This window comes from Erinaceus europaeus, chromosome 2, assembly GCF_950295315.1.
Source record: "Erinaceus europaeus chromosome 2, mEriEur2.1, whole genome shotgun sequence".
Classification (NCBI taxonomy): Eukaryota; Metazoa; Chordata; class Mammalia; order Eulipotyphla; family Erinaceidae; genus Erinaceus; species Erinaceus europaeus.
In genome coordinates, this window is record NC_080163.1 from 150,441,398 (window position 1) to 150,455,352 (window position 13,955).

Below are 13,955 nucleotides of genomic sequence, written 5' to 3' on the forward strand. Positions count from 1 at the left end.
GCAGTTTTCTTAAATTTCTTTCAATATTTATTTGACAGGACAGAGAGAAAAACTGAGAGAAAAGGAAGGAGATAGGGAAGGAGAAAGATGAACACCTGCAGACCTGCTTCACTACTCATGAAGCTTCTTCCCTGCCTCCACAGGTAAGAAGTAGAAGCTGGAACCTGGGTACTTCTGCGTGGCGATTCTGCGATGTGCATTTAACTGGGTGTACCACCACCACCCAGCCCCCCAAAACAAAATTTTTGCAAAGAATTATACAAGCCAAAAGCAGCATCACAACACACACAATTCGTACGCTATAAGTAGTGTTCAGTGTTGAAATCAAACAATATATGTCTCTTTTTTTATATATCTGAATATCTCATATAAAAAACTGAATCTCAATTTCATCAGAAATTGTATATCCCAACATCAGGTTCCAGGTACACTAAGTCTGCTTAACAGCTGAAACCATAGTGGAATAAAAGGTGAAAAAATGGAATGCGGAAAAAAAAAACAGAAATTTGTGCATTATCATATCAAAGGCTTAACTAGAAAGTACATCTATATATTACCATTCTACATGGTAATAGATACCATTAATAAATACCATAAATACCATTATTTATACCATAAATACCATTCTACATGGCATTTCCTGAATCTATGTTGCCATAAATAAAAGAGAGAAAAAAACAAATAGAAAAAAGTGAAATACATGCCTTTTTGCTAACAGGCAGGGTCACTGTCAATCTTATTACATGACTCTTCCCCCCTTTTCCCCCCTCTCAGCCACAGCCATGAGCCATGCCAGGAGAAGGTTTCTAGTAATCTTAGCTTCTATCCATAATCATGAAAACCTGCAAGGACCCACTGCCTGCTTCCACTCACACCTTTCAGGTGGTTTCCATTCTCCATCTCACTCTTGCCCTCTTTCTTCCCTTTCCATGCCATACCTCCACAAAGACCAAGCCATCCCTATGTACTCCACTTTTTCAAACCATCCCTACGTACCCCATCATTTCTCCTCTTTTTCCTTATTAATGCTTTTGCTATTTTTGCTTTTTTAAAGGGATGCTATTTTTGCTTTGGGGGTGGATGTGGAACTCTGGTGATGGGAATTCTGTGAAATTGTACCCCTCTTGTCCTATGGTTTAGTCGATTATTATTAAATCAATAAAAAATAAAAAATAAAGAGCTAATAGGATAGCTAATATGGATTGCATCATATGCTCCCCACTAAGTATGATGAAATCTTATTTTCCGATGTAGTCACATACTTGAAGAAAGGGCTCTTAGAGGGTGGTTATAATCAAATACTTTGACAAAAATGGAGTCTTAATATGCTAGGGTTAGTGACCTATTAAGAAGAAGAGACACCTTTCTTTTTTCTGTCTTTTCTGTTCTCTCAGAAAGAAGGTGACCTCTGTAAGCAAAGTCTCACCAGAACCCAGTCAGGCAGGCACCCACATCCCAGTCTTTCTAGGCTTCAGAGATATGTATATGTGATGCCTGTGTGTAGTTGAGAGAAGAGAGGAAAAGTAGAAGGAGTAATATTAAAAATACTACTAATTTTTCTGAACACAATCTATAATTGACAATTTTGTGTGACACTGAGCCTCTGTAGATGTTTGACTCCACTGCTTTTTTATCTTTGTTTTTATCTTTGTTTTTTTGTTTTATCTTTATGTTTGACTCCACTGCTTTTTAAAATTTCTGATAGAAAAGTCAACAGACAGAGATGGAAAAGAGAGAGAAAAGAGAGAGAGAGGAGACATCACATCAAGGTTCACCATCTGTAGATCTTCCCCACAGCCATCCATGATAATCTCATGTGATGCTGAGGCTCAAATACAGACACTCTTTCAGGTAAGCCATTGCCAGGCTTTCAATTTATATTTAATGTTTATAAATATAAATACATTATAAATTATAAATACATCTGAAAGGTGTGAGTGGAAGCAGGAAGTGGGTCCTTGCAGGTTTTCATGATTATGGATAGAAGCTAAGATTACAAGAAATCTTCCCCTGATATGGCTCACGGCTGTGGTCGAGAGGTTAAGTCACTGGATGTGAAGCTAGAGGCCCATGATCAAATCCCTGGAGTCTGATGTCCCTACTTGAAGGTAAGCCTGAATGTGAGGGGGAGAGGTGGGATTCTATTTATATTTAATGTTTATAAATATCCAGTTGTTAAGAGTATTCTTACCACTGAGTCACTAGTACTTAGGTTGTCAAAGGGAAGTACATAACCAAAGAGCTCATCAAAGAAATGAATCAGAAAACATCTTAGTCTTTAAAGTTTAACATTTCTAATTAGAATCTAATATTTTTAAATGTACTAAAAAGAGAGAAAGGAGGCCAAGCTCAGTAAAATAATTATGTTGCAAGCATTAGCTGCATCCTACTTATAAGTGACTCATTTCCCCCCTTCTAATTCTAGAAGAGGGAGCATGTCTATAACACTTACACTGGCTGTACTAGCACTGGCTGCATCAAGATCCTGCCTACGTCAATCATTAACTGTTCACAAAAAATCCCAAACCAAATGATGATATATTTGGAATGGCAGGGCAAGAATACAAACATTTGCTGACCACAAAATACCTGTTCTAGTAAGGTGAAGGCCTTTAATTAAATAGGTTACTCTAAAATTTCTCCAAAATGTTTTCATCCCAAGTGAGAACATACTTAAACATAAATACATACATGTATACAGATCCATAGGCACACTAATGTATAGAGATTAATAACATACATTGGCCAGCTTAAACACTTTTTTCTCCAGTGTCACTCATTTCAAATATCGCTAGAATAAGTAATTATAAACATTGTGGGGTGTGGCTGAAGGAGCAGGTGGCACACAGGAAACAGTGTGTACATAACAAATGTTATGGATACATATCATACTGACAAGAAGAAACCAGAGCAGAATGTGAAGAAAAGATGAAAAAAGTGGATGAAATTAATATTGTGGCACATGAATGTCCTATATACAGAATGACACACAAGTTCACAGATTCCGAGCTAGGAGATTTAAATTAAAAGCAATTATATTGAGAAACCAAAATCAGCTTATACTGCAGATAGTAAAACTAAAGATAAATCATGACCATTTCTAGGTAGTTAAATGATGCTTCCCAAAGAGGTATTACTTGAATAGTTCAAAACAGAACCTACAACTGCTTTTTGTTCTAGATACTGTTTTAATGTAACCTGTTAATTGGTAACAAAAGTTATGTATTTGTAAAATATATAGATACTCTTTTGAGAGAATAATAGTTATTATAACTTTGATTATATTTTATATGCACATTATATACAAACTAATTTATGCTAATATGAACAATGTCTTATTAAATTGCATACATATTAGATCCTTTTTGTTTATTTTGCCTCCAAGGTTTTTACTGGGGCTCCTGGCAGTCATTTTTCATCCCCACCCCATTTTTTTTCAATTTTATAGGACAGAGAGAAACTGAGAGGGGAGGGGAGATAAAGAGGGAGAGAGACAGACAGACACCTGAAGACCTGCTTCACTGCTTATGAAGCGTCCCTGCTGCAAGTGGGGAGGTGGGGAGCAGGGGCTCGATTTAAAGTCCTTGTACGAGTGCATGTTCATAGTCTTGTGTATATCCTTTTTTAAAAATTATTTATTTATTCATGAGAAAGATAGGAGGACAGAAAGAACCAGACATCACTCTGATACATGTGCTGCTGGGGATCGAACTTAGGACCTCATTAGGACCTAGTGCTTTTTTTATCCACTGCACCTCCTCCCAGACCACTTATGTATATCCTTTAGAATGTAGTTTCTAAAATTATTAAGAGCATCTGGAGGTGGAACATACTCTAATATTCTTAAAATTGAAGCTCCTAGCAGACTGTTATGGGAAGTTAGAGACTCAGGAAGGGTCCTTTAAAAAATATATATATATTTGTTCACTTTTGTTGCCCTTGTTGTTTTTTATTGCTGTAGTTATTATTGATGTCGTTGTTGTTGGACAGGACAGAGAGAAATGGAGTAGGAGGGGAAGCCAGAGAAGGGGAGAGAAAGACAGAAACCTGCAGAACTGCTTCACCGCCTGTGAAGAGACTCCCCTGCGGGTGGGGAGCCCAGGACTGGAACCTGGATCCTTACGCCAGTCCCTACGCTTTGCCATGTGCACTTAACCCGCTGCACTACCGCCGGGCTCCCCCCCCACACCCTTTTTTTAAATCATTTGATCGGGGAGGTTTAACGGTTTACTTTATGATTGCTGATTTCTGTATCTGTTTTTATATTTCTGTAAATAGTCCCCTTACGGTGTAATTTAGGAAGCATAAATTTTGACTTACCTTTGACTATTGACATTTATCTTTTTATTATTTTTTATATATTTATTCCCTTTTGTTGACCTTGTTTCATTGTTGTAGTTATGATTGTTGTTGTTATTGATGTCATCGTTGTTGGATAGAACAGAGAGAAATGGGGGTGGGGGGAGACAGACACCTACAGACCCGCTTGTGAAGCGACTCCCCTGCAGGCGGGGAGCCAAGGGCTCAAACCTGGATCCTTATGCCAGTCCTTGCGCTTTGCTCCACGTGCGCTTAACCCGCTGCGCTAGCACCCGATTCCCTATTGACATTTATCTTATGTGCAGCTAGTTCTCTTTGCTCTGGCACATGGCAAAGACTTCCAGAACAAATTTTCCACTTTAGTCTTTCTAAATCAGGATCTTATCTTTTTTAATTAATCTATTTCATTATTTGAGGTCCCCGTGTACTCCTAAGCAGGCTAGGAATGAAGAAGTGATTATGTTCCTTCACTTCCACTGAATACTGGTAAACGCTAAACTAACAAATATCTAAAAAATGTCCAATACCTAGTTAGGCGGATAACGTATTCATCTGAAGGTTCTATACATTTTCTAACATACGATATTTACAGCACATCTTCTGTCTACCAAACGTGGTACTACTCAAGAAAGCCAGTGCTGGGAGCTGGGCAGTAGTGTAACGGGTCAAGCTCACGTGGCACAAAGCGCAAGGGCAGGCGTAAGGATCCCGGTTTGAGCCCCTGCTCTCCATCTGCAGAGGTGGTGTCGCTTCACAGGCGGTGAAGCAGGTTTGCAGGTGCATATCTTTCTCTCCCCCTCTCTGTCTTCCCCTCCTCTCTCGATTTCTCTCTGTCCTATCCAATAATAACAATAACAGTAATAACAACAAGGGCAACAAAAATGTGAAAAAATTGCCTCCAGGAATAGTGGATTCGTAGTTCAGGCACAGAGCCCCAGCAATAGCCCTGGAGGTAAAAAAAAAAAAAAAAAATCCAGTGCTAAGCATAAACTTGGTCTTTCATGTAGCTGCCATTGTAGTGAAAGTTATTAAAATGTAGTGTTTCCTGTGTCCATTTATACTAGGGAGTTAGTGAGGGAGACTTCAGAGATGGAGAATAAACAAATGATTAACACTATGGGATGCATTGGATCGACCTTCTCGTGGTACATCCCGTGAGTACCCATTCATTGGGGAAACTGACATCCTTCCTAGGCGACTGAATCCACATGGATCCCAGTCACTTTCAAAGCCAGCAACAAGCAGCTCCTGACAGCTTTCAATCTGACGCTGTTGACTGGCTACGGAAGAAGGGCAAACGCTAGAAGAAGAAGAATTAACACTATTGGAGACATAATGGGATAAACTAGAAATTTCCTTCACTTTCACATTTCAAATGAAAGTGAAGTTTTAGATAGAAATATCAGGTGAGATCTAAGCAGGGAGACAAATTTAAACAAATTACTTTCGGTTATGATGGAGGAAGACATGCTAGTCTTTAAGGGAAATATGTATTTAGGGACAGGAATATATATATCTGCTTTGTGGTGGGAACCTGCTTCTGTATAAGATTTCAAAATTAAAACAAAATTATACCTTTTAAAAAATTGAAGAGAAGGCCCTGGAGATAGCACAGTGGGTTAAGAGCACATGGCGCAAGCACAAGGACCAGCTTAAGGATCTGGGTTGGAGCCTCCGGCTCCCCACCTGCAGGAGAGTGGCTTCACAAGCGGTGAAGCAGGTGGACAGGTGTCTTTCTCTTCTTGTCTCTGTCTTCTTCTTTCTCGATTTCTCTCTTCCCTATCCCACAACAGCAATAACAATAACAACATGGGCAACAAAATGAGAATACAGAGTTCTGGTGATGGAAATTGTGTGGAATTGTACCCTTCTTATCCTATGTGTCCTGTCAATGTTTCCATATTATTAATAAAAAAAAAGAAATTTTAAAAAGGAAAGGAACTTTTCTATACTCACCAAAAAAGACATAAAGCTAGTTTCTTTCTTTTTTTATATAAATTTCAAGTATTCATAGAGACTTAATGAGTACCATCACATTTTGGATTATCTGAAAAGAAGAAAAGAAAGTACTTATCTCTTTTTTTTGTACTTATCTTTTTATTTAGACAATGGGTATATGTTAATTGGAGTTTAAGAATTTTTAAGTAAAAGGGAGACAGGTATCAAATATACCTTTATCTTGATGCACGCTTAGGCAAGTTACAACTGTAGTAAATATTTCCTGGTTTGAGAACTAAACTTTCTTCATATTTTTGGAGAGGTTCCTCCTCTTGTCAGTGTAAATGGAATGTAGGATTTCCAGTATCTGACAACAAGTTATTACCTTTTTCACAGGCAACCAGAGTTATATCCTATCATCCGCAACCAAGAACTCTTGGTGGCACATTACATCATCAATATTCTTATCTCCTCATTTCAAAATGAAGATACTATGATCACACCCTACAATTAATCAGTGCCCAACTTTAGGCAACTACGGGAGCTCCAGAGTCTAGCTTTGGAGAGGCCAAAGAAACTATGACTTATGTATTGCACCAAAGTAAAAGATTCTGGGGTGGGGGTGGGGGGAGAATACAGGTCCAAAAAGAATGACAGAGGACCTAGTGGGGGTTGTATTATTATATGGAAAACTGGAAAATGTTATGTGTGTACAAACTATTATATTTACTGTCGAATGTAAAACATTAATTCCCCAGTAAAGAAATAAAAAAAAAGAAAGAAACTATGACTTGGATTAAAGATAGTTCACTCAATAGTTTATGCATGAGGCCCTGAGTTTGAACTCTAGCACTACACGGGAACACCACAGACAACTTCAGGGAAGATCCATGGATAATGGATCCATATTGTGGTATATCCATTCTTTCTGTATCTATCTCTCTCTCTCTCTCTCTCTTTACTTCAAACAAATAAAGAATTTAAAATGTGGGCCAGTAGACTGTGGTATGATAAAGGCACAAGGCCCTGGGTTCATTCTCCAATACTACATTAATAACAAGAGGAAGGATGGAAGCAATGAGCACTTCCACTAACAACAGAGCGTAGGCTCCAATCAGCATGTGAAAACCAGAGAGAGAGAAAGAGAAACATACATTGATAAGAATATGGAGGCCCAACAACAAACCTAGTGGGGGGGTGGGAGAATGAAGTTACATAATTATACCTTCCTAATGTAGACTCTTTAACTAGTTGTAGAATATGCTCAACTCTTAACCATCTGATTGTTAGTTTGTAAAATAGGGATACAAACATCTACCCCCTCATAGTTATATTAGGCTTGAAACACACACAGTGTATGGATTTTTATTTTGTTTAAAATGGACAATGCATAGTTTATTAAAGTGTATATACTATACAGAAACTGTCATAAACATCATTTTAATATTTACTGAGATATGTCTGTTCAGAGTAATCCTGTGTGTACACAAACACACAAAAAACATGTTAATTTTGTTTAACCACTATAATTATACTAAACCGAAGGAAAACACAAAAATAAATATATAGGAATTTATTGTTCTTCTGATAAAATTCACAACAGGATATGTTGCTAGAAATGTACTGTCCCCTTATTTAAGATCAATAGGACAGCGTTGCTGGAACTTCAGCAGCAAACATGAATTAAAACATCTGAGTCACATTAGTCATTAGAACTTATACAAGCGGGAGTCAGGCGGTAGCGCAGCGGGTTAAGTGCACATGGTGCAAAGCACAAGGACCAGCATAAGGATCCCAGTTTTAGCCCCCGGCTCCCCATCTTCAGGGGAGTCGCTTCACAGGTGGTGAAGCAGGTCTGCAAGTGTCTATCTTTCTTTCCCCTCTCTATCTTCCCCTGCTCTCTCCATTTCTCTCTGTCCTACCCAATAACGATGACATCAATAACAATAATAACTACAACAACAACAAAAATAAGGACAACAAAAAGGAAATAAATATTTTTTTAAAATCTTAAAAAAAAAGAACTTATACAAGCATGCCTATGAATGTCACCTGAGACAAGAATACACCTAGCCAAGTACTCATTCACCGTTAACCACCCTCTGTTTACCACAACACACACACCCCACTATCCTAAGGACTTCTCACTTGGAATATAACTTTCTTTTGCATTTGTCTTGAATCATATCCCAAATTAAAACAGTCAGTTAAAGATTCCACACTTGTCATAGCGTTTTAACCAAAACTTTAAAAATAAGCTAATTATTGATGATGATAATGATGACAATAATAGTTATAAGTGCATACATATATACTGGTCCACCAATCAATAAATCACTCCTGTCTGACAGAGTTTTAGATACTTGATTCTATGTGAGCTAAGTTGTGGAAAGTTTCATTCTTTTTTATTATTATTATTGATTTTTATTTATAAAATGAAAACACTGACAAGACCATAGGATAAAAGGGGTACAATTCTACACAATTCCCACCACAAGAACTCCATACCCCAGAAAGTTTCCTTCTTTAGTTTCCTCCAAATCAATGATTTTATTAAAATATGGCCTCTGAGAAAATGTAAGTTCAATCAGTGGAGCTTAAGCTGAGCAGTCAATGAAGGCAATCTATTAAACTTAAATTTAGGCTGGAACAACTTCCTCAATGTGGAAAAATTCTGTCTAAATAATGTAAATCCTAAGAAAAATTTAGGTGTTTTTCATTAGTTTTCTTAGAAGTGTCATAAATTATGTATTTTTAAATAAAACTATTAAAATAGCTTTTTAGCAAGTCCTTAAATTCTTTTTTTTTTTTTTGCCTCCAGGGTTATTGCTGGGGCTCAGTGCCTGCACCATGAATCCACTGCTCCTAGAGGCCTTTTTATCCCCCACCCATTGCCCCTGTTGTTGTAGCCTCGTGGTTATTATTTTCGTTGATGTTGTTCGTTGTTGGATAGGACAGAGAGAAATCGAGAGAGGAGGGGAAGACAGAAGGGGAGAGAAAGACATCTGCAGACATGCCTCACCGCCTGTGAAGCAACTCCCCTGCAGGTGGGGAACCGGGGGGCTCGAACTGGGATCCTTCCAGCAGTCCAACCCACTGCACTACCGCCGGACCCCCACAAGTCCTTAAATTGTAAGGTTAAAGGTACTCTACATAAGTACATATCATCACTTCAAAAGGAAGTGCTAATTCTAAGTTAAACCTTCAAAGATGCTTTTAGGGAAAACATCCATGTGAGAGAAAATGAAGACGGATCTAAAACTGCTAAGAAAACCCACGGAACAAGAAGTAATCTGATCCCATATGAAAGTGAGAGGGAGTGGGGAGGTTGGATTAAGGCATCCTAGTTATAGGAGCCTCTGGCAAGAACATCAGAGAGTCCTCAAACCAAAGCCACCTTCAGAGGAGTCCCATGTGTCCATAGAATGGGCCCAACTTTCTATCCCTACCACCCTCATTCATTCATTGACTAGAGCAACTAGTAGGAAGCATCCCTGGGCACACAAGTGCTAGATCAATCAGTTAGGGATTTGCATAATATTATGACTGGCACAAAGAATAAAATACATGTTCCCAATTACACATATAGTATTTTTATTTATTTTGTTGATGTGACAATTGATGTGGAAAACAATTTCACAGTAATTAATAAACTGGACCTACATGGCTAAAGCCTCAGATTCCATTCCCAGCAGTATGTATACAAAAGCTGGGCAACTTAGTGTTGTCTTAATTTGCATTTCTCTGACAATCAGTGACCTAGAGCAGTTTTTCATATGTTTGTTAGCATTTTTGGATCTCCTCTGTAGAGGATGTTTTGTTCATATCCTCTGCCCATTTTTGGATGGGGTCATTTGCTTTTTTGGTGCTGAGTTTGCTGAGCTCTTTATATATTTTGGTGATTAGTTTCTTGTCTGATATATGGCATTTGAAGATCTTCTCCCATTCTGTGAGGGGTCTGTTTGTTTGTTTAATAGTTTCTTTGGATGTGCAGAAGCTTTTCAATTTGATGTAGTCCCATTGGTTTGTTTCTGCTTTCGTCTTCCTTGCAATTGGGTTTGATTAATCAAAGATGTCCTTGAGGTGTCCGCTTCCCCAGAGACCCACCCTACTAGGGAAAGAGAGAGGCAGACTGGGAGTATGGACCGACCAGTCAACGCCCATGTTCAGCAGGGAAGCAATTACAGAAGCCAGACCTTCCACCTTCTACAACCCACAATGACCCTGGGTCCATGCTCCCAGAGGGTTAGAGAGTGGGAAAGCTATCAGGGGAGGGGGTGGGATATGGAGATTGGGTGGTGGGAATTGTGTGGAGTTGTACCCCTCCTACCCTATGGTTTTGTTAATTTATCCTTTCTTAAATTAAAAAAAAAAAAGCTGGGCAATACTATGGTATCTCTCTCTCTCATATAAAAATAAAAAACTCTTTAAAATTAATTAAATCATAGTGATTAATAAATATACTGTGACAAGAATAATAACCTAACTACTTCTTATACTCCATGAAAACTGAGATGTTGATCAAGGGAATAGGGAGAAGAAATGAGGGAGATGGGTGAAGAAGTCTTTGTTATAGTGGAGGTGGAAATTTGGTGAGTCTTAAACACACATACTTAGGTGTAAAACTATACTCATAGTATTGTGAACATAACAAAATGTTATGTTCAAAATTAAATATATATATATGTATCCCTAACCAAAATACTGAATGGGTGTTAAAAAAAAACAAGATCTAATGACTTATTGTCTACGAGATACTAACTTTAAATTAACAGGCACATGTAGGTTGAAGTTGATGGAACTGAAAATTCCATCCAAATACTAATCAAAGAAAGGAGGTGATTATGCTTCGCAAAAATAAATAAATAGATGAAAAACAACTACCAAATGGTTTCACTTATATGTGGAATCTAGAGAACTGAAACACTTGAAAAAGAGAGAGAAAAAAACAGAAGGAAACAATCTGTCTCTTAGACTTTGTGAGAACTCTGGCGGGTATCATTTGAAGGATAGGGACTCAGAAGGTTGAGGTGGGTGCAGAGTGGAAATATACCCTGTAATCATGCAATCTTGCAAACAATTATTAATCACAAATTTAAAAAATGACTTAATAAAAGAGAAAGAAAATAGAAAAAGAGCAAAAGAGTATGGGGCCGACAAGATAGTGAACCTGAGCAGTGGGCCTGCTCTGTCAAATACATGACCCAGATTTGAGGCAGCTCGCACCACATTTGGAAAAGTGTAATTGCTCTTCTAGCTTTCTGTCTCTCTCTTCTATTTTTTTTGTTTATTCATTTATTCATTTATTTCTCTCTTCTATTTATTTATTTCTCTCTTCTATATATTTATTTATTTATTTATTTATTTTTGGTCACTCTCTTTCTATCTGGAAAATGTCATCTCAGAGCAGTGAAGCCCCAGCAAAGAAAAAAAAAAGTGTATGGCGAGTGATGTGGGTCAGTGGCATAAGTGGCATCTGATCTGATTCCCTGGAATGTAGAAAACAGGGAGGGTGGAAGGAAGGAATAGGAGGAAGAGAATAAAGAAAAAAAGAAAAACAGAAAGATTAGATACATTTACTTGTGAAGTCATGTTATTCTTCTTTATTTACAATATTTTATTTTAATGAGAAAGATACAGAGAGAGAACACAGCATTGCTCAGCTCTAGCTTATGGTGGTGCAGGAGATTGAACCTGGAACCTCAGAGCCTAAGCATGAAAGTTATTTTGCATAACCATTATGCTATGTCTCCAGTCCAAGTAAATACATTTATATCCAGAAAATAGACTCTAAGTAAGAAATTGTCCTTAGTGATGAAGAGATCATTAAATATAAAAGGGTTGCAAGATATAATTATAAAAGCATACTTCACATTTGAGAGGGTATAAAATTGTACCCCTAAAAATACATAGTCTTCTGAGTCAATATTACTTAAGTGTGTGTGTGTGTGTGTGTGTGTGTGTGTGTGTGTGTGTGCGCACGCGCACACGCATGCGCATGTACCAACAGCAAAGCACCTAAATATGTAAAAGAAACTTTTATAGATAAAAAAAAAAGAAATTGGCAAAATACAATAATATCAAGAAACTTTAATACTTCAAATATTTGCAAGACACATATGTGATCATTGGTTAACATCCAAGATCCAAAAGAAATCGATACAAACCCTCACACCTATGGACATCTAATATTTGATAAGGGGGCCCAAAGTACTAAATGGAGAAAGGAAGCTCTCTTCAATAAATGGTGCTGGGAAAAATGGGTTGAAACATGCAGAAGAATCAAACTGAACCACCTTATCTCACCAGAAACAAAAATCAACTCCAAATGGATCAAGGACATGGATATTAGATCAGAAATTATGAAATACTTAGAGGAAAACATTGGTGGAACACTTTCCCACCTAAACCTCAAGGACATCTTTGATGAAACAAACCCAATTGCAAGGAAGACTAAAGCAGAAACAAATCAATGAGACTACATCAAATTGAAAAGCTTCTGCACAGCCAAAGAAACTATCACACAAACAAGGAAACCCCTCACAGAATGGGAGATCTTCACATGCCATACATCAGACAAGAAACTAATCACCAAAATATACAAAGAACTCATCAAGCTTAGCAAAAAAAACGCAAATGACCCCATCCAAAAATGGGCAGAGGATATAAACAGAACAATCACTACAGAAGAGATTCAAAAGGCTAACAAACACATGAAAAAGTGCTCCAGGTCACTGATTGTCAGAGAAATGCAAATAAAGACAACATTGAGATACCACCTCACTTCTGTGAGAATGACATACATCAAAAAGGACAGCAGCAACAAATGCTGGAGAGGCTGTGGGTACAGAGGAACCCTTCTGCACTGCTGATGGGAATGTAAATTGGTCCAGCCTCTCTGGAGAGCAGTCTGGAGAAACCTCACAAGACCAGACATGGACCTTACATATGACCCAGTGATTCCTCTCCTGGGAATATACCCCAAGGACTCCATAACACCCAACAAAAAAGATATGTGTACACTTATGTTCATAGCAGCAGAATTCATAATAGCTAAAACCTGGAAGCAACCCAGGTGCCTAACAACAGATGAGTAGCTGAGAAAGCTGTGGTGTATATACACAATGGAATATTATGCAGCTATTACAAACAATGAACCCACCTTCTCTGACCCATCTTGGACAGAGCTAGAAGGAATTATGTTAAGTGAGCTAAGTCTGAAAGATAAAGATGAGTATGGGATGATCCCACTCATAAACATAAGTTGAGAAAGAAGAACAGAAAGGGAAACTAAAATCAGGATTTGACTAAATGTAGAGTAGGGTAACAAAGTAAAAACCTGGGGTGAGGGTGAGGGTGGATGTTCAGCTTCCCGGTATGGCAGGGAGTGGGGGGATGGGACACAGTCTTTTGGTGATGGGAATGATGTTTATGCACACTCCTATTAATTTGTAGTCATATACATCACTAATTAATATGAGAGAGGGAAAATTGATTGTATGTCTCAAACTTTTTTTTTATTTTAAAGTTTTTTTTGTTTTATTTTATTTTTTTTAATATTTATTTTATTTATTTATTCCCTTTTGTTGCCCTTGTTGTTTTATTGTTGTAGTTATTATTGTTGTTGTCGTTGTTGGATAGGACAGAGAGAAATGGAGAGAGGAGGGGAAGACAGAGAGGAGGAGAGAAAGATAGAC